Consider the following 26,461-nt stretch of genomic DNA (forward strand, 5'->3'; position numbering starts at 1 on the left):
CAGTGTTTGATTCTTGGCTTGTATTTCAATAAGGGGGATGAAATGGTAATTCAAATGTCGTCGTAGATATACCTCTTTGTCCCCTTTCCTGGTATATGTTATGTGAATCTCAACAACACAGAATTTATTTTCAACCTGCATCAATCCCTTAGAGAAATGCGCTATTCATTTGCCAAAGGGCTAAACAGCTGCACTGACATGTCAGACACCAAAAGCATGCATATCCCTTCCCATCAACAAGGTCGTTTGATTGCGCTTTGTGGCTCTTTTCCTCCTCCTCTTTTTTTTCAATTCAAAATTGTCAGTCTCTATTGTTAAAAGACTACTAGCTCCCAACGTCCATTTTGAGGAACACTAATCCATAACATAAATGTTTTAAAGCATGGTTTGTGTGGATCAAAGTGCTTCAATACCCAAACACTAACACCAAGACAGAGAAAATATATCAGCAAAGTATCCTGATGCATTTGATTGACTAGTTCCTCAATTTCTTTGACTGTAGCAATGGTTCACAGACTGGGGTCTCCAGGCCACCAGATAACTTGTTAGAAATGTAAACTATTGGGTCCTGACAGTAAATTATAGAATCCAGAACCCTAGAGGGGAGAGGAGGCCTTGAAATCTGTATTTCACCAGCTCTTGTGGGGGTGTTGGTGTATATTTAGCTTTAAAAGCCCCTGGAGGGGGATGGCGTGGTGACTTGGTGATGAAGAGCACTTGTTCTTGCAGTGGCCCCAGGTTCAGTTCCTAGCTCCCACACAGTGACTCCCAACCGTCTGTAACTCTAGTTGCAGGGAACCCAATGCTCTTTTCTGACGTCTCTGGGCACCAAGCATATGTGTAGTACATAGACATATGTGAAGGCAAATGCTCATACTCATAAATTAAAAATAAATAACCATAAAATTTTTTTAAAAAATACAAAGAACTACTGGAATATGGAATTCATGGGTTAGGACCATCTTCCTCTGTCTTAGGGCCATTGTGCTTCATTCATCTGGGAACCACACAGTAGATGTGGGTGTGGCCCATGATTTCACACAGGATACAAGCTGTTAGGTAATATTGATACTTGGAGTACACATTGAATAGCAAGACCTTAAAACACTCATAGCCTGAGACAGGCATGGCTGATGTGGATACAGGAGACTGTTTAGACAGGTTATTGTAAGAAAAGTCCCAGGCGAAGTGTTTCCTGTGCTCCATCTGACTAGTGGTCCTCCAGCTCTCCACACTCATTGTTGAAAGATGAGTGGAAATAGCAACGAGATTTTCCCTTATCAGCCACACCAGGTGGCAGGGGAGGAGGCGGGGCTACACATTCTGGAACAGTGGCAATTTCCTTGCAATCACAAGTGCAAAGGTAACATGGTATGACATTGGCAATGTGCACAACTACCATGAGACTCAGTTTCCCCAGTCAGTCAAAGCACCGCGGGGGGGCTTAGCTGTTAGGAGAGGCTGACGCTGTGGCACAAAAGTGACGATGATGTCATTATGATGAAGTAGCTAGTAGTCACCTCATGGTTCCATCGGAGAAAAGGATGTGAAAGCCAACGTCAGACCATCTTGTTTCTTCTACCCCTGGGGAATACAAACTGCCTTTTCATCCTGACTCTCTTTGTGTAGTTCCATGTGTCCTAAGAACCTGCTGACATACCCACCTCTTTGTTAACTGTAGACTTTATAAGCCCCTGATCCTTTATTTAAAAAAGAAGAAGAAAAATATATGTGCCCATACACATACACACATATATCAAGAGACTGGAAAAAAAGACAAAACCCCCGGTCTCCCCTAAGGGTTTATAACTTCCCCTCATCTCTAAACATTCCAAAGAAGAGTTCCTATTTACTTGGGCTCTGTGCCTGTTGCTGTGTGGGCTAGGTGATGGGCAAGCTTGTCCAATGGGAAGAGTTAGCTGGATACAAACTAGAAAAACCAGAGAGCTACATGTGAAAAGAAAACCAAGTCTGTGAACTAAGGTTCGGTCAAGGAGAGGAGGCTGGGAAGACAGTAGGGGTCAGCCGCTGGGGTCATGTTTGGAGATGTACTAGCAACTGCTGCAAGAAGAGAAACTAACAGAGGGACGTGAGCGCACGTCTGTGGCCTTGAACTACATTTTCTATCAGTGCATCTCTTAGAGGAGAGTTCCAGAAGAATGTAAATTTAATTTTTATAGATTTGATGTCAGAATCCCACTTTTATTTATTAAAACAAAATGCCAACACTAACTCTGAGGTGATACATTATTACCTGAATAACATGTTTCCGTATTTTATCAATACAAGGATTTGTTATGTTTATAATAAGAATGACTAACATCTACTTCCTCCTTTAATAAAGGAACTATCTCTTTAAAATGTAAACACTTAGATTTATCTAAATTAGTGTTTTTCAGCTGGGGACTGCTTTACCACGCTCACCAGGAGATTTTGGCAAGAGCTAGATATCACTTGTTACTGCTGTTATTTTTTTAAAGATTTATTTATTTGTTGTATACATATGTGTGTGCCTAAGTGCGTTCATGTAGGCATCTGTAGAGGTCAGAAAGGTATTAGATCCCCTGGAATTGGAGTTACAGGTGGTTGTAAGCTTCCTGACTTGGTTGCTGGGGCCCTAACCCGGATCTTCTGCAAGAGTGGACAGTGTTTTTTAATCCCGGAGCCATCTCTAGTTTCTTTTATTGCTTTTTTTTTTTTTTTGAGAAAGGATCTCATGTAGGCCAGGATGGCCTTGAATTGGTGATCTTCCTGTCTCTACTTCCTGAGAGCTGAGATTATAGGTATATATGCCATGCTTGATTTATGTGGTATGGGAGATGGAACCTGGCTTTATACATACTAAAAACCCAAAGCCCTATGCATACCGGGCAAGCGTGCTACAAACTGAGCTAGAAGCAAGGTTCCAAAGCATTGCCCAGGTTTACTTTGAGTTCTCTGTTGTTGTTGTTGTTGTTTTGAGTGTTGTTTCTCTGTGCAACCTTCTGTCCCAGGCTGCCCTTGAACTCAGAGATCTGACTGCCTCTGCCTCCCAAGTTCTGGAATCACAGGCATGAGTCACCATGCCCAGTTTATCCAGTATTTATAATCGAGCCCAAGGCTTTACACCGTATGAAATATTCCGACAGCCAACTGAGCTACATTCGAAGCTCTAGGCATCATTTTGGTTACCACAACTTGGGGTGGTTGTTAGCATCTGGCAGGGAGAAGCCAAGGGAACTGCTAAACATCTGCAATCATAATTAAACCCTTGCAGAACAAAGAATTGTCTGGCTCCAAATGTCAGTGGCACTGTAGATTCCAACTACAGTCTGCTTTGCGGGGGAGGGGTGGAAATCATCTCAATATAATTTATACACTTACAGTAATTAAAACTCTAAGGGAAGTTTTCTACATATATTAAGTAAGGGGCTATTTTCTCCCTTTTATTTAGTCATGTCAATCCTAATAATGACCAGTTTGGGAGGAATAATGAACTCAATTGACAAAATATCTAATTCTATGTCGTCCTATGTTAAAGTTTTCCTGCAAGTAACAAGATATGTGTTGTCGGGTCTGACTGGTAGGGTCAGTGCTTCCCATGCAGCCGCCATCTTGGCTGTTTTTGCCAAGCAGGGGAGGGGTGGTACTGCCTTAGTAAGAGCTCCGTGGAGTTCATGTGCAGGCTCAGTCCAGCGACCCTTAAGCCCTGTTCTTTCCCATTTGTGCTAAGGCTCTGTGTACACTCTGAACTCTTGATCAATGTGAACTCTGGCTGAGAGCCTTCTCCATGAGGGAATGATGCCTTTCTGTCCATCTCTGACAGAATATTAAATAAAGGTCAGGTCAGCCTCGAGTTCAAGTGTTTGTGCTGCTCCTGAATAAAAGTTAAAACAAAAAAGGAAAGAAAAGGAGGCCTTGCCAGCGCTAAATTATGTCTAAATGGAAACGGAGTGTTTTCCCGACTATGAGAAATCTGTATCCAAATAGAATTTGAAAAATAACAAAGTGTAGATTCCCACAACACAACAGTGAATCAACACTAACATCTGTGGGATTTGTTTTTTCATATGCCAGACCAACATCACATTACAAGCCATGGCTAGCACTAGCTCACTCTCCCTGTTACCCCTCCGAGACCAAGCAAAATAGTTTTAAACACACACACAAAACAATTTGCTTTGACTTCATTGTAACAGAATGTAAAGCAAAACACACCTTTGAAGTTCCCCACACAGATGGCTCGGACCAGCCCTTCCATGGTAAATGCTAAGCATAAAATGTGACTTCAACCACGGGAAGCTGAGGAGACCACAAATACCTAACACCACACAGAGAAAGCCCCCAGAAAGCCACAGACCTCTGGGAAATATGCTGAGCCTACCATTGCTCTGAAGCACTCACTCTATCTCTGGCACTTCTGTGGCAACTGCTTCTTTTATTTTTTATTTTTATTTTTTGTTTTTTTTGTTTTGTTTTTAATTTATTTATTTATTAAAGATTTCTGCCTCCTCCCCGCACTGCCTCCCATGTCCCTCCCTCTCCCCCGATCAAGTCCCCCTCCCTCATCAGCCCAAAGAGCAATCAGGGTTCCCTGACCTGTGGGAAGTCCAAGGACCACCCACCTCCATCCAGGTCTAGTAAGGTGAGCACGGGAACCTGCTAGTCAGCTTTTTCATCTGAGCAATGGGGCTTGCTCTCCTGGGTCTCATAATTTCAGTAGGAGAAAGGGATATGTGTACTACCTTGGTGACATCTACTACCTGGTTCCCATGGTAACATGCAGCAGACATTGGCAAGGCTTCCTCAGGTTTGGAGTCATACTGGGCAAACTGTTTTGACCTCAGCACCCAGTACACACAGCCGCACGGACTCTTAAGCACCTACCAATCCTTCGTGAATCTTCAGCCCTCTATGTTTAGAGTGTAGGAAAGTTCTTTTTCTCTTCTGTTCTCAGCTTCCTTTCTGCTCACAGGCTGGTTATCAGCCCTTGCTTTGACTCAATAGCCCAGTCAGAGAAGTTCAAGAAAATCAGGATCTTTACAACAACTTTTAGTACGAGCAGTACTCACCGGCGTAAGCCATAGTCTCACATAGCCCTAATCTTGGCACTGAAGCCAAGTCAACCCTCTACCCTTCCTCTGGAGTGATGTTTTCACTGTGCAAAATGGATGTGATTTTTCACCTACTTCACACTCTTTAGTGGGGACCGGGAGGATCTGATTAATAGTGCATTTGCTGCATAATCATGGAGATCTGGGCTTGGATTTCCAGTACCCATGGACAACGCTGGACACTGAGCTACATGCCTGTCGTTTCTGCACAGGGCAGAGACAGGCAGATTCCTGGGCCAACTCAGTGAAATCTAGGTCTCCAGGGTCAATGAGAGACCCACCCTCAAAACTCAAAGTGGTGAGCAATAGACAAAGACACCCAACATCGATTTCTGTCCTCCTGATCCATATGCATGATACTTGCAAGTACAAGCAAGTGCCTACATACACATGAACACACACATGCCTTCCGATGGCTTCTTGTTCTCCTTTGGAGAAAGGCCTTCATAAGGGCTACAGAGCTTGTCGAGACATGGTTACCACTCAACTTCTCTATCTTTAGCCCTCAGTGAAAAGTCTGCATCTGCCATCCGCTTCTGTGCACATGTGTGCACAGAGCTGTCAGGGTCCTAAGCACTTGTTGACTTTTCCTGCTAGGTCTTATATAACCAGCACCGTCTGCCAGATCCTTGTTCCCAAAATGTACACTATACACATCAAAGGAAGGCATAAAGTTTTTATTTTTATTTTATAAAGAAGCCAGTTGGTGTTCTCTAATTCAAGTCTTGAGAAGTAGCATTCCTACTTCTAGAGACTCAGAACATTATTTTTTTTTTGCCATGTATTTTGCTTTTCGCTGTGACAGGGTCTCGTGTAATCCAGGCTAGCCCCAGGCTTTCTATGAATGAGGACACCATTGACCTTCTGATCCTTCTGCCAACACCTGCCAAGGGCTGTGCTATGAGCATGTGCCACTACCCCACACCAAGTGTATGCAGTGCTGAGGACCACACCCTAGGTCTCATGCTGAGCTGCATCCCAGCAGCACAGTAGAGACTGCCAGCTACAGAGAGGACCCTAGGGAACTCAGCTGACAACACAGAAGGACACAAGAAGAGAGGAGGCGAGAAGTTCAGCAAGACCCCAATCTTTTTGCTGAAGGGATAACAGGAACCTTAGTCCCCAAAAAGGAATTTGAGTAAAATCTCATAGCACAAGCCCAGTAAGGATCTTGGTGGGAAGTAATGGTTACTTCAATGTGATTCTTAAAGTGCAAATGAAAATTCTATAATCAGTGTGTGCTATAAGAAATAATCATACGTGAAAGACAAGTGATGAATGATTATATGCAAGTTAGGCTTTTGAGAAAATAAAACAAGGGTGAATTTTATACCCCCATATTAGTAAGTTATTGCTTTTCTGGTAAACATGTTTATATACGTGTCCACATGTGGCTAAGTACATGTGTGTGTGCAAGTGTATGGGAAATCAGAGGTTAAAATGGGTGTCCTCCTTGGTCACTTTATATACTTGGTCGTCTTATATATTGATGCAGGGTCTCTCACTCAAACCCAGAGATCACCAATTCAGCTATTCTAGCCATTGAGCTTGTTTCAGAAATGTCCTGCCTCTGACCTCTGAGCACTGGGGGCTACCAGGCCCACACAGCATTTGCTTGGATGGTTGGAATCCAGCCTCCAGTCCTCATGGTTTCATGGCAAGAACTTTACCCCCCAGATCTTTGTTAGATAAACTGTAGTATCTGTGGGTGAAACTGAATGAAAAGAACATTCTTTAGAAAACAGATGAAAATTAAAATGCCAAAATGACAATAAGACTAATGTGGTCCTTTCTTGGCTTTTATAAGTTTTATGCATCTCCATAATAAAAAGTTAATTAAAATCATTATGAGATAGATTAGGAAGAAATATGCTTGGCATCTTAGATTGGGTTTCTTGGGAAAGTGGCTCTGAGGTGGAGATGTACATAGGACCTAGTCTGTATTCTCTTGAAGAGGTTACAGGAAGTAGAAACAGGCAGAAAGCGATGTTAAACTACGACACAGCCACAGGAAGGACCACAACTCTACAATGGAGGTTTGGGGGCTGGCATTAGGGAGCCGGGTTCTTGGGCGCCTCTTCTCATCCTTCTCCTCACATATATATGCTGACCAACCAATCACCAGAGGGACATGGCTAGGACAAGACACTCTGGCTGAGGAAAAGACCTACAGAGTGACTCTTGTAACCAAGACCCTGAACTTTCGACATTGGGGGCTGGGAGAAACCTTAATCCTTGAAGAAGAAACTGGACGAAATAACATGACATCCACTACACTCATCATTTCCTCACTCTTTTTTCTCTTGTGTGTTGTGTGTATATTATATTCACAAGCATGCGTAATTGTGTGTATACAGAGACCAGGAGGACAACAGTGAGCATGTTCCTCTACTCTGCTTTGTTTCCTTGAGAGTTCATGTTTTGGCTAGTTTGGCAGCCAGTGAGCTTCAGAAATATCATCTCTGTCCCGCTACCCCCAGCATCAGGATTTCAGGCACATAGGGCCACGCCTGGCTTTTTGTGAGTACCGGGGATCCTAACTCACAACCTCATGCTTGCAAGGTACATGCTCTTACCATGGAGCCATCTCCCCAGGCTTATCTCTCCACTCTTACACATTCGCAATGACAATGTACCCTGCTCTGCACCTTGTGGAGCAGATGATGGTGTTTGTGTACGGCTGGCTATTGTAAAGAGGGGGTATATTTGCATAAAGAGGGCATGTTTTGACAAGACAGAGATCTCCTGCTCTACATTCCTCTTGCAAGTGGTTTTCATTGAAATAGCAGGAAACTAATGTCCTTTTAAAACTTTATTAAAATCATCTGGATGTACTCAGCCTAATAAAAGCACCGTGCATGGCTGCTGGACTTCCTGTAGCTGTAGATAGGGAGAAAAGGCTTAAGCAGTATCCTACATTTGCAATCATGTAGACAGATATGCTATAGGCGTACGGAAATATGTCTGTAATGGGGTAGGCTCACTAATGGCATCCCTGCTCCATTTCCGGGGCAGAACATCTGGTGTCTTAGTCTATTCTGTCTCACGTGGTCCTTTTGTTGCCTGTTCACAAACATCAGTACCATCTTGTTGGGCCTATCACCTCATCTCTAAGACATCTCACCTCTGTACTGGGGAAAGGCTAGTTACCAGGTGTGCCTTTACACAGAGCTGTCCAATAACCGCAGACTTCAGAACCGTGTCTGCTTCCTTTTCTAAACACCAGAGGCCAGTTCCACCATTGTAACTCAGAGCTACTTGGCCATCTTAAGACTAATTGTTAACCAGAGGGATGAGGCAGCCATGTGTAATGAGCTCACTCACATGGAAGTGGCCAGGCTTTCCTCAATCTCTTCTCCCTCGGCCTCCTCTTGCTTCTACTCTCTCATCAGTTCCTCTCTTTTCGATTTTTTCCCTTTTCTTTCCTTTATTTTTTAAAATAAATTTCTGGCAAAAAAAAGAAAGAAAAAGGAAGAAAGGAAGAAAAAGAAACATTTTGAGCTGCTATTCACTAAGGGCACAGATGTATATGAGTCCCAAACATGCCCTCCAACTTTAACATGAAACCTTAACTGTATTTAATTCTAGAGCTTTGAAATGCAAAGATAAACATAAAACGCAGTAGGGAGAATAGTTCTTTGCAACCGGGAACTAGGAGGAAGTCGTGAATAACATTGCTCTGGCCAGTGTATACAAGCTGAACACTACATTTAACCTGTGGCCATGTGCATTGAAGATGAGTATTTTTGCCTGTGAAAAACTAATGTCCCAGACCTCTGAGAACTATTGTTTCTTTGTGTAAGTGAAGCCTGTAAGATGTCTTTTAACAATGCAACCTTTTGCAGGAAGTAGATCGCTTCTCTTCCGTGGCCTGTGCAGCTAGTTGAGAAGGAATGTGAAACAAGGGGACCGCTGTCAGGTAGAGACGCTGGGGTTCACAACACAGGAATGGTCGAGCTGCCTGGTGAGATGGTGAACCTTCCTGGTAAACAAATAAAATATTTCTTCTGCTTTTTTGTTTTGATCTTGTAAAAACATAAAGGCTTGTCTGCTCTTTTCTTGGCTAATAGACTAAGCTTCAGACAAAGAAATCTCGTTTTAAAAGTCATGGTCAGGAGAGCTCCACCGAGGATGGGGCTGGCCTGGAAACGGTACGAGCTATGGGATTTATGTTGTGTCTGGAGTAGAGACCGTGATAACCAAGTCTCAGGGGGGCCGATACAATTTAATTTTGATGAATGACCAGTTTGGTAAGTATTATTTACACTACTGCAGTTGGTGCTGTTTCGTTCATGTTTGAGCAGCTCACGCTGTCTTCTGTGAAATAGTTTCTCAAGTTAATCCCCACAGGCCGCCTCTCCCCATTGTTAATTCACAATTACGAGGATGATTGGTAATGAGCAAGCTTTGCTTTGAACTAAAAATGAGAACATGAGCTCATCACTCAGTAATCTAAAATTGTAACCTTTTTTTTTTTTGCCTGAAAAACTTCAAAAGTATATTTCTGACGATCTACAGGGATGGAACTAATATTTTTTTAAATTTGTTTCTGCTTTTAAAATATAAATATTGTGTGTGTGTATGTGTGTGATGTATGCACACAGTGCACATGTGGGCATATGAGCATGTGAGGTGTGTGTTCGCCCACGGGTGCTCTCGTTCCTGCATGAGCATATGGAGGTCAGAGTTCAGCATCTGGTGTTTTCTGTCGCTCTCCACATGACTTTTGGAGGAACGGCCTCACACTGAACCTGCTGCTCTCCTGTCTGGCGAGGCTGGGAGCCCTAGGGACCCGCCTGTCTCTGACCAATCAATGCTGGGGTTATAAGCACCATCACATCTAGGTTTCACGGAGATATTGGGGATTTGAATTCAGGTTCTCATGCTTGCATAGGCCAGCAAGGCAACCTCTCTACAGAGTCAGATCCATAGCCCTATAATATTAAGCAAAAGACAAGATTTAAGCAAGACAGCCCAGTCTAGTCTCATTCCTTTAATCCATCCGCATTGTGTCCTCCCCTCTTTGTCCTGGTGTGTGTCTGTTTATTCTGTGTTTGCAAAGCACTTCATGTACGTCAGCCTGTTTTCTGGGTAAGGGTCAGCAAACACATTTATCACAGACCAGGTGGTATTAGGTTTTGAGGGCCCCATGATGTCTGATACAACCACTTAGCCCCCACATGCAAAGTTGTTGCCAATAACACATGAGCAAAGAGGTTGGTGGTGTTCTAATAAAACTTTATTCATAAAATAATGGCTCCGAATTAGCCCAGTGCTACCACAGACTGTGAAACTATAGACACAAGTTAAAGAAAAGGTCTTATTGAATATTGCAATGCTGGGGGTGGGGCAGTGGGTAACTAATAACAAAAAAGAGTGATTATCATATTTCTCATATTAAAATTAAATTAGTTCAATTTAAGTTCAGTGTGATGACTTCTCAGCTTTTTTGTGAGTGTTCTTTGCACCTAGTCAGCCAGCATGATTTTCCTGCCTCCTCACATCCTGCCTAAGAACCGCTACCCCAGGTCTCACTCAGTCCTCCCTCTAATCCCTTTAGTTCATCCTAACTTATGGGAACACAAAAGAGAGAGCAAGGGCATCAATGTGTTCGTCTTATAAGCGGTTCTGCCTCTACTCTTTGCTTCTGCTTTAGACAGAGAAACCCAGAAATTCTGATTAGAAAAGATTTATAAATGCAGAAGGTGCTGAGTATCGGCTGTGGAGTTGGTGCTAGCATCTACAGCTGTCCTGCAGCTTCAGGGGATCCTGAAAACCAGATCCTGAAGACTGGAAGTTCAGAAAAATATAAGGGAACAGACACGCAGGACCCCACGCTTCCGGTCAGGTTTTGGAGACTGCTACCGTGTTTCAACCAGCCCCTTGCCATTTATTCAGCTGGGAGTAAAGTGTCTTTAAGGCAAGTGTGCTCTTCTTCAAACTCATCAAGCATTCATTGAATGCCACGTGGATATAGAGTTCAGGGAGTAGGCTCCTATCGGGGAAAGACTCCCGGGTAGTACAACACAACCCCTCTGTCTAGAAGACAGTCCTGAAGGGAGGGGACAGGTTTGGGGTTGATGGAGTGAGATGACAAAATAAGTGGGACAAAGTCTTCTTCCTCTCTGCCAGACATTTGGTGCCAACCCTACTCCAGGACTCGGGAGCACCAGAGAGCCGCTGTGCTCAGCCCTCTTACTTACGCATGTCTCTTTGGGGAGGAGCTTCACTGGAGCTCTCTAATAGGGTGACAGAGTTCTCCAGATAATAAGAATGGCAAACATATCTGAGTTTCTATACATCAGTCACAAATGTTACCATTTGCTCAATCCTCATATCTGACTAACTAGGTAGCGCCATTATCATCCTCATTTTATACATGGGGAAACTGAGTCACAGGAATAGAGACTTGTACAGCCAAGCCTAGCCCTGGGATTTGTGTTCTCCATGTTTCTTCTCCATGACTCCCATGAGGAGTGAGAATATTGTGCTGAAATCTTCCGTGTGAGAACACATCCAAGTCGTAGGCTGTACCCCAGGCCTTATGCAAAGCTTCCCTCTCTCCGACAAAGGCACTGGGAAAACTGACATCTGTGGATACCCAGCATTCTGCACGATGTGTACTGAGCACTGCGTTTGGTAGATGTGAACAGAAACACCAATCTACACCAATAAATTCAGCCATTTTTGGAAGAAAATGAGGGTTTTCATCTCTCTTGCTTTGCAGCTTGTATCTAATTTCTCAAATACCCGCTATTGAGGAACAAGGATGTAATTAATTCTTGTCCCATTACCCCAACATAACATAAGTGTGGGCAATAGCAATAGTGAAAAGTCGCTAAAATAACTGTGACCTAGCAGGCATAGATCCATGTCCAGGGTAGATCCCATGCATTGCTACTATTCCACTGAGGGAGAATACTGCGAGGTATAGAAGGCAAAGAAGGAATTAGATTTGAGGTTTTCAAGTGGGCTTTTGGTAGATAAAAGGGCAATGACTATTTTATTGGCTACATGACGTCTTAATAGGCAAGTCTGAGATTTGATTACAATGGCCTTTGATGTTAACATCAAATAATTTTGCCTTTCATGGAACCACTCACAATAGTTGGTAATTAGTATTGTCTGGGAGCATTCAAAGGTAGAAGTGGCTCAGAGGTACTGACTGCAAAATAGCAATGCAAGATTAGGTCAGGTCACCGCACTGGGAGACCACTTTGATCTGTCCTCCTCTTCAGCATGTGGACATAGCCGATAGCCTGTCACTTGCACTATGCACACAGCCCCGATACTCTCAGCCTTGACGATATATTGTAGTCTCCTCCTGCTACTTTCACAGCGCACACAGTGGAGCCTTTCCAAAAGCCATGGCTTTCCCATACAGGACGTTCAACACCAGCCTTTGTTTAGGATGAGAAGAAAATCTGTAGCACGCTGGACATTCTGAGCCCTGTTGTCTGTGGATCCCTGTGCTCCAGTCCTCCCTCTGTTTCTTCACCACCTTGTCTCCCTTGGCTGCCTTATATTCCTTCCTGATTTGAGTTTCATCCTCTTCTCCTGAACCCTCATTCCCTAGTGTGGTTGTCTCATTCATAAACATACTATTCTTCAGGTTCCACTCTGAATGTCGTACCTTTGGGCTTCCTTCTAAAGGAAGCTTGGATTAACAGTTCCTCCGCTAGAATACCATGTGCCTTACTCTTCCTGTATTTCTCAGCAGGTATCTCAATCTATTTATTTGGTTTTTCTAGCTATGAATTCTTTTGTCTGACTTTACAAGAGCAGATGTCTGTCTTGTTCACTGTTCTGATCTCAGTGCCTCACGTCATATGTGGAACATGCTTGATACTGTCTGTGGACATTAAATCTTGGTGATGTTGTAAGCCTAAGGCTTCTATGCACAGCACTGAGGTGGTCAGTACCAATATCAGTGATAAGTAATTTAAATGCTGTTGATTTATATCTAGTGGATGCAGTTGCACAGACTGTGAACTTTCCAGCTCCATTACTGTCCACCTAGACATTAGTATCAGTAGCGTTGATTAGAAACATAAAGCACACGGCTCCTTATTGGGTAAATGAAAGAATAAATCAATGGAGTAATGACAGAAACAATTGATTGGCCATTAATCCAGAATTATCTACTGGGGTAAGCCATATTTGACAGACTATCTTTCCTAAAAACTGCAAAATTCCATGTGGATATAAATGTCTTCATATGTCATATGTCAGAGCCCCAATTATTTTGATATTACACGTGTTCCAAATGAAAACTTTTCCCTCGTCATTTGAATTCCACAAATACCTTTTATAATCTTGAACCTCACCCTCCACGTGACAGTATGACATCCTGTTTTGACTTGTTCAGTGTAAAGGGACCTCATTTTTGATTTGCAGTGAGAAGGAGCTAAAAGCTGCACTCATTGGGGAGCCCGCATGCACTTTCAATATAGCATCTTCTCCACTGGGACCCCTTGAGTGACAGCTGCAGTATGGTAGTACGATAGCGAATTAAATGCAATCATCAGGGGAGGAAATGTGACACCCAGAAGAAAGGTCTAGATTGTGGTGCTGAGAGTCAAATTAGAAACGTCAGATAACTACATGGCTGTTTGGCTGGGGTGCCCTTCTCCAGGTCTTCTCACACAGGACCTTCTGTTCCTGACCCCAGGCTCTAGTTCATCCGAAACTGATGTGTGCTTGTTAGCAGTGCCATTTATTAGTACGCTTAAAAAGGGAAATGGTGCAAGAATAAAACGAGGCCTTAGAAACAAGATGATGCATACAGCTCAGCAAGGAAGAATTTGCCTACCATGCATGAGGTTATTGTTATAATCACCAGCGGGGCAAAAACCAATCCTTCCTCCTCCTCTCACTCCCATTTTTATTGATTTTTATTGATTGATTGATTGATTGATTGAGGGGTGGGGGCAAGACTGGTTTTGACAAAGTCTCTTGTATCACATATTGGCTTTGACCCACCACGTAGATGAAGTTGGCATTGAACTTCTGATCCTCCAAGCTCTACCTCTCTGGTGCCGAGGCCTCAGATACAAACACCGCACCTGACTGACCTCTGGCCTCTGGACAAGCACACACCCACATTTATATACATACGAGTACCTATAAATACATGTAGCACACTATTGATGACACACTAGCGTAAAGGCATTTAATAACAGTATTCTAACAAACTAGAGGTCCAAGAAAGAATGGAGACCACTGAGGGGAGACACGGGCTACATCATCATGCTTACTGTCTGTTGGTGACTGCTGTCATGGTACCATGCAGAAGGAAACAGAATCAACTAATTATGACAAACCCTTCACAGCCTACAAAGTCTAGCATACAGTTTGTCTCCTCATAAAGTTTGCTGAGCCCATTCTGGGGTGACATTAGCTGACTCTAAGAGAATGTTCAGTGAATGAGCACTCTGAGGAGGAGACACCACTTTCTATGTCGGTAGCAAGGAAAGCTCTCATCTCTGGATGCTGAGGTTAGAGAGGTAACTCTCATCCCACTCTCTTTGCTCTGTAGTTTCTAGAAGAAACAAGCATTGCTTTGATAATAAGAACATGAATAAATGCTATGGGGATTGCTCTTAAAAATCACTCTTAATATTTTACCCCTCTTTCTTGAGTAATTTTTAAAAATTTTTTACCACCATTAATGATTTTGTGATAAGATGGCCGTTTAGAAATCTTCTCTGAGTGGATGGGGTGGATACTGAAGAATTGTCTCCTAACACTGATCCATCCCCACATTGAGTCAAAGGAAAATATGTTAACAATGCACTGTAGACAGAGAAGCCTCACTAGCTTTGGGGTAAGTGGCCAACTGGCCATCCGACATTTCCTTCTTTCTTTCTTTCTTTCTTTCTTTCTTTTTTTCTTTCTTTCCTTTGTTTTTGTTTTTTTTGTTTTTTGGTTTTTCTGGCCATTATTCTGGTGTTTCATTTCTATATGTTTCCCTTAAAACAATAGGGTTCCTGAGCTGTTCCTACAACAACTTGCTATATATGATTGTATATACATTCTATGCTGAGAAAAATGGTCTTATTTAGCCTGTGGGTGGCAGTGCTTTTTAAATTCTTTAGCGAATACAGAATAACAGCCCATTTCTGGCTATAAAAATAACATAGCCAGCATTACAATAATATTACTAATGATTTTGGAACAATTCTCCAAAGAAACACCAAGCTCACAGTCAGTGCGTTCTGTCCTCTTAATGAATTTTCAAGATAGAGCCTGGCAGCCCACTCCACCTGAGAAAGTCAAACTCTAGGAAAGGTGAGCAGGTGTCCAAAGAGTGACCTCCCGACACACAAACAAAGAGGGGAGAAGGGGAGAGAGTGAAAAGAGAGGAGACAGAGAGAGAGAGGAGACAGTGTGGGGAGGAGACAGAGAGAGGGGGAGACAGAGAGAGAGAGGAGATGGTGGGGGGGAGACAGAGAGAAAGGGGGACACAGAGAGAGAGGAGATGGGGGGACAGAGAGAGGGGGGGAAACAGAGAAAGAAGGGAAAGAAAGAGGAGGAAAGGGAGAGAGACGAGAGAGAAAGAGAGGGGGGTCACAGATGTCATGACACTCAGGAGTGGTGAGAAGGCCTGACTTTTGTTCATAAGATCACTGAGAATATTATCCAGAATGGACAGAAAACACAATCAAATTAATTTCAGGTGATGCTAAGAGACTTCTTATTTAAAATAATTTTAGGAACTTTTTTGGTAAAATGCTCTATAAATCCAAATTGGGTTTTTTTGTCCAAATAAATACTAAATTTCAGACAGCAGTCACACTGCTGATTTTCACACTTCACCTGACATTATTTATTATATCACATGGAAAAACACAGGCTAGATGGATAAGTCCATTGTGTTCTGGAAATTCTGGAGAAGCGTGTTCTCACCACTTGAAACCTTTTTGTTTTGCTGTTTAAATTAAAGCAAGCATTGTTGGCTTTCTGACTTGGCGACCATGGGTCTGAAGAGATGTTGGAAAATGTCTGTATCGATAATTGATCTTTTCATAGAACTAAACGGAAACAGAACTATTTTAGCATTTTGAAATTAGTATTTTTAGTTATGCCAAACAAACACCCAATTTTTGGCAAAGGCTTCTCTTTTCATATATAGAACTGAAAGTCATTCTGTATTCATCCTATAGTAAAAGAAAATACTAAGTTGGGTTTTGGAACCAAAATATAAATGCTAGAATACCATCTTATTCCAATAAGAGTGGCATTTCTTTAGAAACACTGCTAAAAATCTGGACAAAGGGGATGTTTCATGCTATTGGTGGAAACATAGGTTAGAGCAGCCATTGTGGAAAATGGCACCGAGGGTCCTCAGACAACTAGGGCCAGAACCACCATATGTTCAGCAAAAACCCATAGAAAATGTGCTCAGCATCCTGCTGGCACATCTGCTCTCGCAATACCCACAACAATCAAGACATGGCTACCAAGGGGTCTACTGACAGATGAATAAACAAAACAGAAGCTCCCTGCCCCCACCCCGCCACACACACACACACACACAAACACACACACACACACACACACACACACGCAATGAGGCAATAGTCAGAGACAAGAATGAATTGCTGACATCTGTGTCAAAATGGACAGAATTAGAAGACACTTTCTTCAATGAACTATCCAGGCATAGAAAGACAAACAAGGCAACAAGGCATTCTCTCAGTCATCGTGGAGGCGAAAAGCTTCATAAAGCAGACTACAGGTCATTAGGGATTAGGAGGGAAGTGGTATATACACAGAAATATACCACTATTGGCGTGTTCAATAAACAGGAGGAATGACTTTCTGTGTTTTATGCTGAAATGGGGGAATTGTTGCCTACAACAATTCATGATGTACTTCAAAATAACTAGAAGGCCTTGGTGCTTCCCAGGGCACAGAATCATAAATGAGGGAATGGAAATGCAAAATCCTCCAGCCTGACCTTTACTCATCATGTGCACACGCATTAACTTACTGTGCCGAACGCCAGAAAAATGGACAAATGTGAATTAATTTAATACATGTTAAGCTGACAATTTACCCTCAAATCATGGGACCTTCTACTTGAAACACACAAGGAAATCGATAAAAATAGAATATATTTTCAAACCTTTACATCTTCTTTGATTGAACATTAATAAAATTAGGTATTTTACTGTTATCTTTATTTTATAGAAAAAGACCTTGAAGTTCAGATGGCTCAGGAAACATGCCAAGAATACTGGGTATGCCTGCCATCCCAGTGCTAAGAAGGCAGTGACAGATGGATCTCTGGTCAGCCAGCCTTGTCTACTTGCTACAATCCATGCCTGTGAGAGACTATGTCTCAAAACAAGGGCAGTTTACACACTCAAACCTGCACATATACACAACATATACACATACAAAGAAATAAACACACCAAGGTCACACAACCACAAAGAGGCAACATAAGACATAACTTCTAGACTGTGAGGCTGGATTTTTCAGTTTGGATGCTGTTGACATGGAGCCTGGATTGTCCTTTGTGTCCCAGGAGGTGGCATGTTATTTCAAAATTGCTCAGCAGCCATTTGATGGCTGTAGTAGATTTTCTGTCTCCCCAAGCTGTAGCAATCAAGTGTCCCTGGGCTACCAGTTCCTTCAGGTGCCATGTCCCTGTTTTAGAACTCTTCTTGAAGCCCCTATCTTCAAATACTATGTTTTCTGCCTTTTCCAGACAGGTCAAGATCACCTCTGTTCAGTGGCCCGAGCAAGTTCTTCTCCATGTGTGCACATCTGGACCATAGCCAACTTCAATTCTCTCTCATTTACCTGGGAAGGAAATGCCAGGTGCTCACAGTCTGAGGTGACTTGGGATATGGATCTAGAGCTAAATGAATAAAAAATAATGAATTGTCTTGCTCTCATTACCAGAGATCTGAGCTAGAACTGGATCCATGTGCTCAAGGCGGGGACTGTTGAGGGGAGGCTGGGTGGGAAGACCTCAAGTTCTGAGTATTCACCGCTTCACTTAGAACTAATTTGATGAAGAAATACAATGAGAAATGCAAAGTCATCAAAGATGATGGGTTTTTCTTTATGACCCTTGGCACCAGAACAGAGGGTCTATTTTTGTGGGTTTTTGAATTTCCAGAATAAAGAGAATAAGAATGTTTAGGTAATGTTTGGATGGTTTGGAGACTATTCTTACATTAGCGATAGGTCAATTAATATCAGAACAGTTCAAAGAAGCAATTATTTTAATTTATAAATCACTTCAGAGGTAGGAAGCTGCCATCTATTAATGTGGTTTGTGCACATCAGAGCGCGCATGGTTGTGTGTTTGTGTGTGTGCTTCTCGCTCCATGTCGTCCTATCTGGACCGAATTTTCCAGACCGGATTACATACCTCCCTGATTATGTATTTGTCTCCAGGGCTATGCCAAAAACATAAAGCATCGAATCTTGACATTTGAGCTCTAGCTGAGACTGCCTTCCCTTTCGAGTTTTTGCTGAGAGGTAGCGTCACAGACGATGTGGCTTCTCAAATTCTCTGTAAATGGCAGGGTCTGTGAGTGGGCACTCCTCCCTAGGTCACATAGCTTCCCAGTGACTGTGCAAAAAAGAGAAAACCAGAGTGGTTTCTGGGTAGAGTGAGCATAGTGAACAATTAGCTGGTGAGTTGCCACCAAATGTCATTTAAAGCTTTGCAAATCAAACTTTTTTATTCTTTTTTTAAATCTATTTATCAGTCTGTTTTTGTTTTTGGTTTGTGTTTTTTGAAACAGGGTTTTCCTGGGTAGTCCTTGCTGTCATGGACTCACTTTTTAGATCAGGCTGGCCTCGAACTCACAGAGATCTGCCTGCCCTGCAGCATCACGTCTAAGCTCTCCCTCTCTCTCCCTTCCTTTCTTCTTCCCTCTCTCCCTCCTTCCTTCCCTCCCTCTCTTCCTTCCTTCCTTTCTTTTTTCTTTCTTTCTTTCACCAAGAACTCTAGTTCCAGAGGAAGTAAAACTTTCTTCTTGCTTCTGGAGCACCCATATAACTTTAAAAACAAAAAACAAAATATCAAAAACAAAACAAAATAACTCCTCAACACAGTGCCAAGCACTGCGCCCAGCACTAGAGCTAGAAAAAGACTCACGGCTCACGGCAAATACAAACTTAACGGGGAGGCCAACTAAAAAGCTGAGTATTGGGGGAAACCTGCTTTTTGTCATGGGTAAAATATATGCTATCATCTTCTAGAAGTTTTCAGAAGGAGAGGACTATCACCTCAAAGCTGACATGAACAGTTGTAGCCTAGTCACTTGGAGCACAGGAGGTGCAGCTGAGGTGGAATGAGGGGAGGCATAGCAAGGGGCAGGAGCCAAGGTCTAGAAGCAGGAGAGTTTCTGGCAATCCCAGAAAGTAGATTTCAAGACAAAGGAGCTCAGAAGAAAAAAGGGGTGGGTGGGAAGTGGAGCTAGCAATGTGAGCAACCACAAGAGCATTAAATATTTCCTAAGTCACGAGAGAGCTGAGCTGAGGACATTGGCATATGCCATCAGGATATGGCATATTGACACTTCCTCTGAGCTGAGGAATACTAGGGTAAGAGTAATGAAGAACAATGGGAACCAAAGAGTCCTGCTGCAAAAGGGGCGAGGGAGCAAGCATGGTGGGGGAGCATAGTGGGAGAGGTGGTTCTGGGCCCAGGCCAGTGAGTGTGAGACCAGAAAGTGGAGCTTCTTATGGTCAATGACATTTCAGAATTTAGTTGCGACTCAATCCTGCTAATAATAACCCTTTCCATTACATATCTTTCTCATCTAATAATTTAGAATATAATTCTGTTGTCCGAAATCAAGATTCAGAAATCGAGATTCAAGCTAGTGGACACACACACACACATATACACACACACAAACATACACACACACACACACAGAGAGAGAGAGAGAGAGAGAGAGAGAGAGAGAGAGAGAGAGAGAGAGAGAGAGATTGATTGTATTTTAGGCTTTTTTTTTTTTTTGTGCCTACTCCATGCCTGGTGGCTCTGTTCCAGGGCTGACCATTGCTATCCTTGCTTTCAGACCACACTCTTCTTAGTCATGGGATGGGACTGGTCCCCGGAGTGCCAAGCAGGTGTTCACACAACAATCAGCTCTAGAGACAAGAAACCACAAGATTACACAGCATATCATTCTTTACAGAGAGGAAATCTCTTCAAAGGTGATGCTGCAGCTAAGACAACAGCCAAGAAGAGCCTATCAAGGTAACTCCAACGCACAACCAAGGCCCTGGGATGAAGTGATGCTGGGCTAGAGACTCGGGGAAGAATATTACAGAGATTCAGGGAAGAGTATTATAGAGACTCGGGGAAGAGTATTATCGAGACTCAGGGAAGAATATTATAGAGACTCAGGGAAGAATATTATAGAGATTCAGGGAAGAGTATTAGGAGGAGCCTTGTGAACCACAGTGTGGCAGCTTAGAGACCAGGACATGTGGATGTTAAAGTCACTTCCTTAACAATTCGACATTGGCAGACCCATTCCAAAGGTTGAAATAAATGGTCTGCTTTGAGCTATGACATTTCTGTGCGATTGCTGCAAATTGTTTATTGTGAGATTTCTACATCCCACCTTTGACTGATAGAGCCTTCGCTGTAATACATTTCAGTGGGAAAGCAAAGCAGATGGCCTGCATAAGAAGCCTTAATTAGAGCAATGACTATTCTAGCCCAAGTCCAGGCTGCTAGGTGTGTCCAGGCCACCAGGTGTTGGTCAATAATCCCATCCTTTTCTGGAAAGAAGAAGAAAAGGAAGCTGCGGAACTTTCCACTTAGAGGAACACACCCAAAACAAAGAGGACCTGTGGGCCAGGTCCCCCGCCAGTAATTAATTCAACTCTTTAATTATGAAAGTGTTTAGGAAACTGAAGTAATGAGATGAGCAGCCTTGGGGATGTCTGTGCTCCCAGGACCCTTCTGCCACTGCCAAGTCTCCTGTGCCAGCTGGGAAGGGATTTAAGCATCTAGAGGAAGGAGATGGTTCCGTGTGTTAAGCGCTTGCCACACAAGTATGCGGACCTCCGTTTCTATCCCTAGATGCCACATAAAAGCTAAATGCAGTAATACAGGCATCTGTAATCCTCATGCTCCCATGGGAAGATGGGCAATGGAGACAGAATTCTGGGAACTTTGAAGTACAGCCTGCTATATGCAGCAAGGAGACCTGTGGCAAACCAGGAGGAAATGGATGAGCAGCATCCATGATTCTCCTCTAGCCTCCACATCCCATGCACATACCCACACAAACACCCCGGACGTACACACACACACACACACACACACACACACACACACACACCGTTGTGGGTGTGAGACTGGCTTCCATTTCTTACTGTGACCTCAGGGATAAAACATCTCAACCTCAGTTTTCCAAGTCTACAAACTGGGGATCATTACTGATGAGGGGAACCCCAGGACACAGGGTAGACGTTGTTGCTTACACTTTGTTGGCTTCTTGGCTCCATGGGCCTCTCCTATTCAGTGAAATACGGGTTTTACAGCCTCCAACTATCCCACTGGTTGGTTATTTCTTCTCCAGCCACCACCTTCCTCTGTTAACTTGGCTTCGTTTTATCACCACCAAAGGATGGCTGTTAATCAAGGCATGCTATAAAGAAAACCATGAGATTGTCTTCATGATGAAAGACTTACCTAAAGGCTATTGTTTGTTATTGAAGTGCTGTTAGTGTCTAGCAGAATTTAAAAATACAAAACAAGATGTGGGTTGAATACATGGAGGCTGAGGAGGAGATTTCTTAGAACTGTTAATTTATGTGTGGCTCATATAACATGTTACATCACGCTGTTTTGAAAATATTATCATAGTACCATTAAATTTAATCTTCTGGTCCAATGACATTATCACATGCAAGTCAAGAATACTTGTTCCTATGAAGGTATATCAGTAGATAGAAACTTAGATAGTCATTTTATTTTGGATAAATTTCAACATTTAACACCTCCTACTTTGTTCATGTTTTGTGGAATCTTAACATTCAGAGACCACAGGAAACTGAGTGGTCTTGAAAGAATATGGGCGTGGACCCACTTGGTAATTAATTAGGTGTTACCTTCACAAGACTTGGACAGTTTTGTTGCAAACTCAGGAACTGTGAAGTCTGCCATTTGAGTCCCAGCTCTGCCTCTTAGCAGATATTTGATCTTAGTACAAACCGTGTTGTCTCTAAACCTCAGTTTCCTTCTCTGTAAGATGTGGGAAACAGCAAGAAGATTCACCTTATAAGCTGTTATTAGACTTGAGCCCTGGGACAGTGCTTGCAGGAGGACCTACCAGAGTAAGAGGTCAGAGAAAGAAGCCATCGTCCCCTGCTGGCTGTGCTGCCTTTAGCAGGTCACTCTAAGCAACCTGGACTCTAAATACTTCATCTGTAAAACACAGGCCTCCCTCCTGTCCCTCCCCCCGCCCCCCCCCCCCCCGTGCTCTGCCCCCTTCTCCCTTTCTCCTTTTTGCAAAGTCTTTCTACAAAGCCTGGAGAAGCCTTGAACTCATAATCCTTCTGCCTCAGCCTCTTTCATACCAGCAAAATACAGACTTTGGATGAGAATCAGTGTTCTCTAAATTTAATTATTCTTATATGGATTTTAAGTTAGCATTTTTGTGAAAAATATAATTCTAAAAAGAAATTGCCCATGGTATATCCATGTAAATCTATGAATTTAAAATAAATATGTCATTCTGTGTAGTAAAGGGACTGTTTGATGTGGGGATCAGAGGAAACCCTGAGTGAATGAAGTCCTTAGTGAAATCTGTGCTGTGGCCACAGACATGGCCATATCAGGGACCCCAAAGCTTCAGCCTCATGAGAAATGCCAAAGTCTTACATCCTGGTCCAAGTGTGTGTGGGAAATGCCCATCATAGCTTTCTCTCCACCATGGATACTTAGAGCCTGAAGACTGCTTCCTTCTAGAAGCTGCTCCTACTGAGATTAGCTAACCAGCCTTCTTGGTTCACTGTGTACCATGACCCCGCCTCCTTGATTCAGTTGTGTGCAATAACCCCACTTCCCCATCCAGCTGTATACGGTTATACAGCTTATAATCATAGACTCCACCATCATTACCCAATGCAGTGTTTGCAATTTCTAAATGAATTTATTGATAGCTAACAAATCCTTCAATTTTCTCATTACTTATTCTATACCCACTGGAAGATAAACTTACTGATATGTCTCTCATGTCTAGGATAGTCTTTGACACATAGCAGGGCTTTAATAAATAAGTCTTTAATTATAAAACTGTTTAATGACTGAAGCTGGAGAGATGGCTCAGACGTTAAGAGCACTGGCTGCTCTTTCAGAGAACCAGGTTGAGTTCCCAGCACCCACACAGCAGCTATCTCAAATTCCAATTCCAGGGGCTCTAATGCCCTCTTCTGGCCTCACTGGGTATCAGGCATGCACAGACATACATGCAGGAAAAATACACACATAGGATAAAAATAAATAAATTTAATGGAAATGACTCTTTAAAAACTGATTAATGAAGTACATTACATTTTTTAATGAATATCTCTTGAATTCCACAAGGTCCTCTAGTCCATCTGGCAGGACCCACCTTGGTGCAAAGGTAAAAATGCTTGCTTCCCCAGAGGCCTTTTAAATGAAGGCTCCATTTTCACATCTGTGCTCCTGCCCAGCAACAGAGGACTAGATCAAATGACCTCCTGAGAGCTCTCTGGCCCTTGACATTCTAATTCAATTCTACTTAAATGTCCTAAAAGTAATTTGTGGAGAAATTCTTTTCTTCCTCCTTTCTGGACTGGAGTTTGCATTTATCTAATTATTTCCTTGGTAGATTGACCCAGCTTGAAAGAAGCACCATGTCATCTCCCCTGGACATGCTCTAAGCCCTCACTCTATAAACCGGGAAGGCTAAAGGCTCAGCTCTCTAGGGAATTAAATTGCATTCGAATAAGATTAAGGCTTTTTGACTCACAAAAGCAAGGACAATCAGAGGCCAACCAAGCCAAAGCAATTGTTCAGCAAACTAATCCAGACATGTTATTCACAAAAGGACTCTCACAACTGGTTGGCAAAGAAAAAAAGTGCCCAGAAAGGAATTCTGGGCTGGGCTGGGCTGGATTGAGTTAGGGGAGAGTTCTTTCTTCAGATCTGAAACCTTGTCCCTCCCCTCCAAGGTGCAGAATGTGTCCTTCCTTGGATCTGCTGACTCAACACCTCCCAATGACCTCAGTGAGAACCAGTGATGGGGAAGTAGGATGTTGGCCATCTGCAATGTTGGGCGAGTGGAGAGCCAAGGTGGAAAACAGTGTCACCAAGGGTCAAAGGATGAGTTTGTGTGCCTTGATTCGAAGCATGGTATTTTGATTGCTTGCAGAATAAAGATTCCTTCCTAAAAATACTATTTTGGAATAATAAAGTAAAGAGCACAAAATTGCAAAGAAAACTAATTCTACTAAAATCAATGTAGCAAAATAATCCCCCAAAACAGGTGCGTAGTGCATCTGTATTTATTCATTAACATAGCAAGTCGAGGACCAGCAGCAGTCAGTCTTTTAATCATAATAATTTTATAGTGGTGACAAGTTTAAATGATAGTTGGGTGCATTTCAACAAACAGTAGTGTGATATAAAAATACCTACAATTGTATACATTTTGTATGAAAAGTCCAGACATCACAGGGAAAGCCTGTGCTACTATGGCTTACTCTCTGCATTCATACTAGAAGGAAGTATTTAATTTTAGGTAAATATGAGTGTGAGCAAAGATGGATGCACCCTTCCCATTCAATTCAGCTCTATCTCAGGTTGGGAACTCCTGGTGTAGACATTGGAGGGTTCTCAAAGGTCCTTCCGTAGCTAATAAACAGTGTCCCCACCTTCACTTGTAACATTTATTCTGACCATTGGCAGCCAACAAGTATTCTTGCTGGCCAGGTCAGTAAGTAGAAAGCTTGAATAACTGGAAGGTGACCAGTCCTGTCATGTGTGCTTTCTGCTTTGAGAATAGACCTCTTCAGACCGATGAAGAAGAACTGCCAGTTGCCATAGATTCTGACTCTGGATGGCTCAACTTGCCCCTAATGTGGCCACAAGTATTGCTCGAGCAAAACAAGCCTCTCCCGTAGAAACAGCTCAGTCTTTGACAATGCAGGATGATTAGTGGGCGCTCTAGAGTTGGAACAGAACGGTGGGATCCCACCAGAGCATTTACCTCTCTGAGACTGAGCATCTTAATCTCAATATCGGAATCACAACATCGTCAAGACTGTAACAAGAATGAAGTGAGATTATACATGGAATGTGGTGTCTGTCGTAGTCTACCCACTTAAGATGCATTGTCATTTGTAATCATTGCTGCTGTTGTTGCAGCATCTCCTTTCTTTCCATTGGTCTGACTATCCTGTGTGCTAACGTAACATGCAAAATTCAAGACCCTCCACATAGTCTGCTTTTTCATAAAGATAATTTCAGATATGTATGAAAGAGCATGCTCAGTTAAACCCATGAAACTGACAAGTTTTGTAGGACAACAGTCTACGATTGATAATGTCACACAGTCCAGTGCAGTATATGATGTCTCTAGCAGGGACTGGTGTATAGGAGGCTGTCTCTGTAAAGAGCCAGCCTGCCTGGCTTCCTTCCTTCCTTCCCCCTTCCTTCCTTCCTTCCTTCCTTCCTTCCTTCCTTCCTTCCTTCCTTCCCCCTCCTTCCTCCTTTCCTGATTCTGCCCATCCTTCCAGAACATTCTCAACTCATTGTTTCCACAGTCACCCCTGATGTTCTGTGAGGCTTCTCGTTTTCTGTTATGAAACTCTTTTCTATTAAGACAATTACTTCAGTGCTTAATAAAGTTATTCTTAACATTATATAAGCTACATGAGAAAAATAATAAATCAAACAACATGACGGTGCATGCATGCCTGTAATCCTGGCATTCAGGAGGCTGAGGCAGGTTACTTAGTGAAACTCTGTCTTCAAAGAAGAAGAAAACAATTAATAAATCAAAAGAGAGATTCTTAGGAACTGTGTGTTAGCTCTACACAGCAGCCCTGAGCCACCTACACACTGCGCTGAGAAGCGGGTAGCACCTTGTATTATTTCCTTGATTCATTAGCACATGTGTGGGTTTGTAAATGTAATATTTTTTGTAAAAAGTAATATATTCCTATATCTTTTATAATAGTCATTGTCATAAGGAAGCACATTAATTGAGGATGATTGAAAATGAGAACTTAAATACCATGGAAAATGTTATATAACTGAGGTTGGGGACTCAAAATACCATTGCTTTGGTAAAATCATTTAACTCAGTATTGAGAACAGCACTGTCCTATGCGGAAAGCCCAGC

General features: G+C 42.7%; 1 long non-coding RNA gene across 3 annotated transcripts in view; it reads right to left on the bottom strand.

Moving 5' to 3' along the window:
- LOC142856241 (uncharacterized) overlaps window positions 1–26,461 on the bottom strand; it is a 326,516-nt gene that overhangs the window by 143,855 nt on the left and 156,200 nt on the right. Inside the window, exon 3 of one of the 3 annotated variants that reach the window (XR_012911608.1) lies at window positions 25,325–25,378. The exons of the other annotated variants lie outside the window; for them this stretch is intronic. This is a non-coding gene — a long non-coding RNA (uncharacterized LOC142856241). Of the gene's footprint in view, window positions 1–25,324; window positions 25,379–26,461 lie in introns of those variants that run through there. 3 annotated transcript variants of the gene reach the window in all.

This window comes from Microtus pennsylvanicus, chromosome 8, assembly GCF_037038515.1.
Source record: "Microtus pennsylvanicus isolate mMicPen1 chromosome 8, mMicPen1.hap1, whole genome shotgun sequence".
Taxonomy (NCBI): Eukaryota; Metazoa; Chordata; class Mammalia; order Rodentia; family Cricetidae; genus Microtus; species Microtus pennsylvanicus.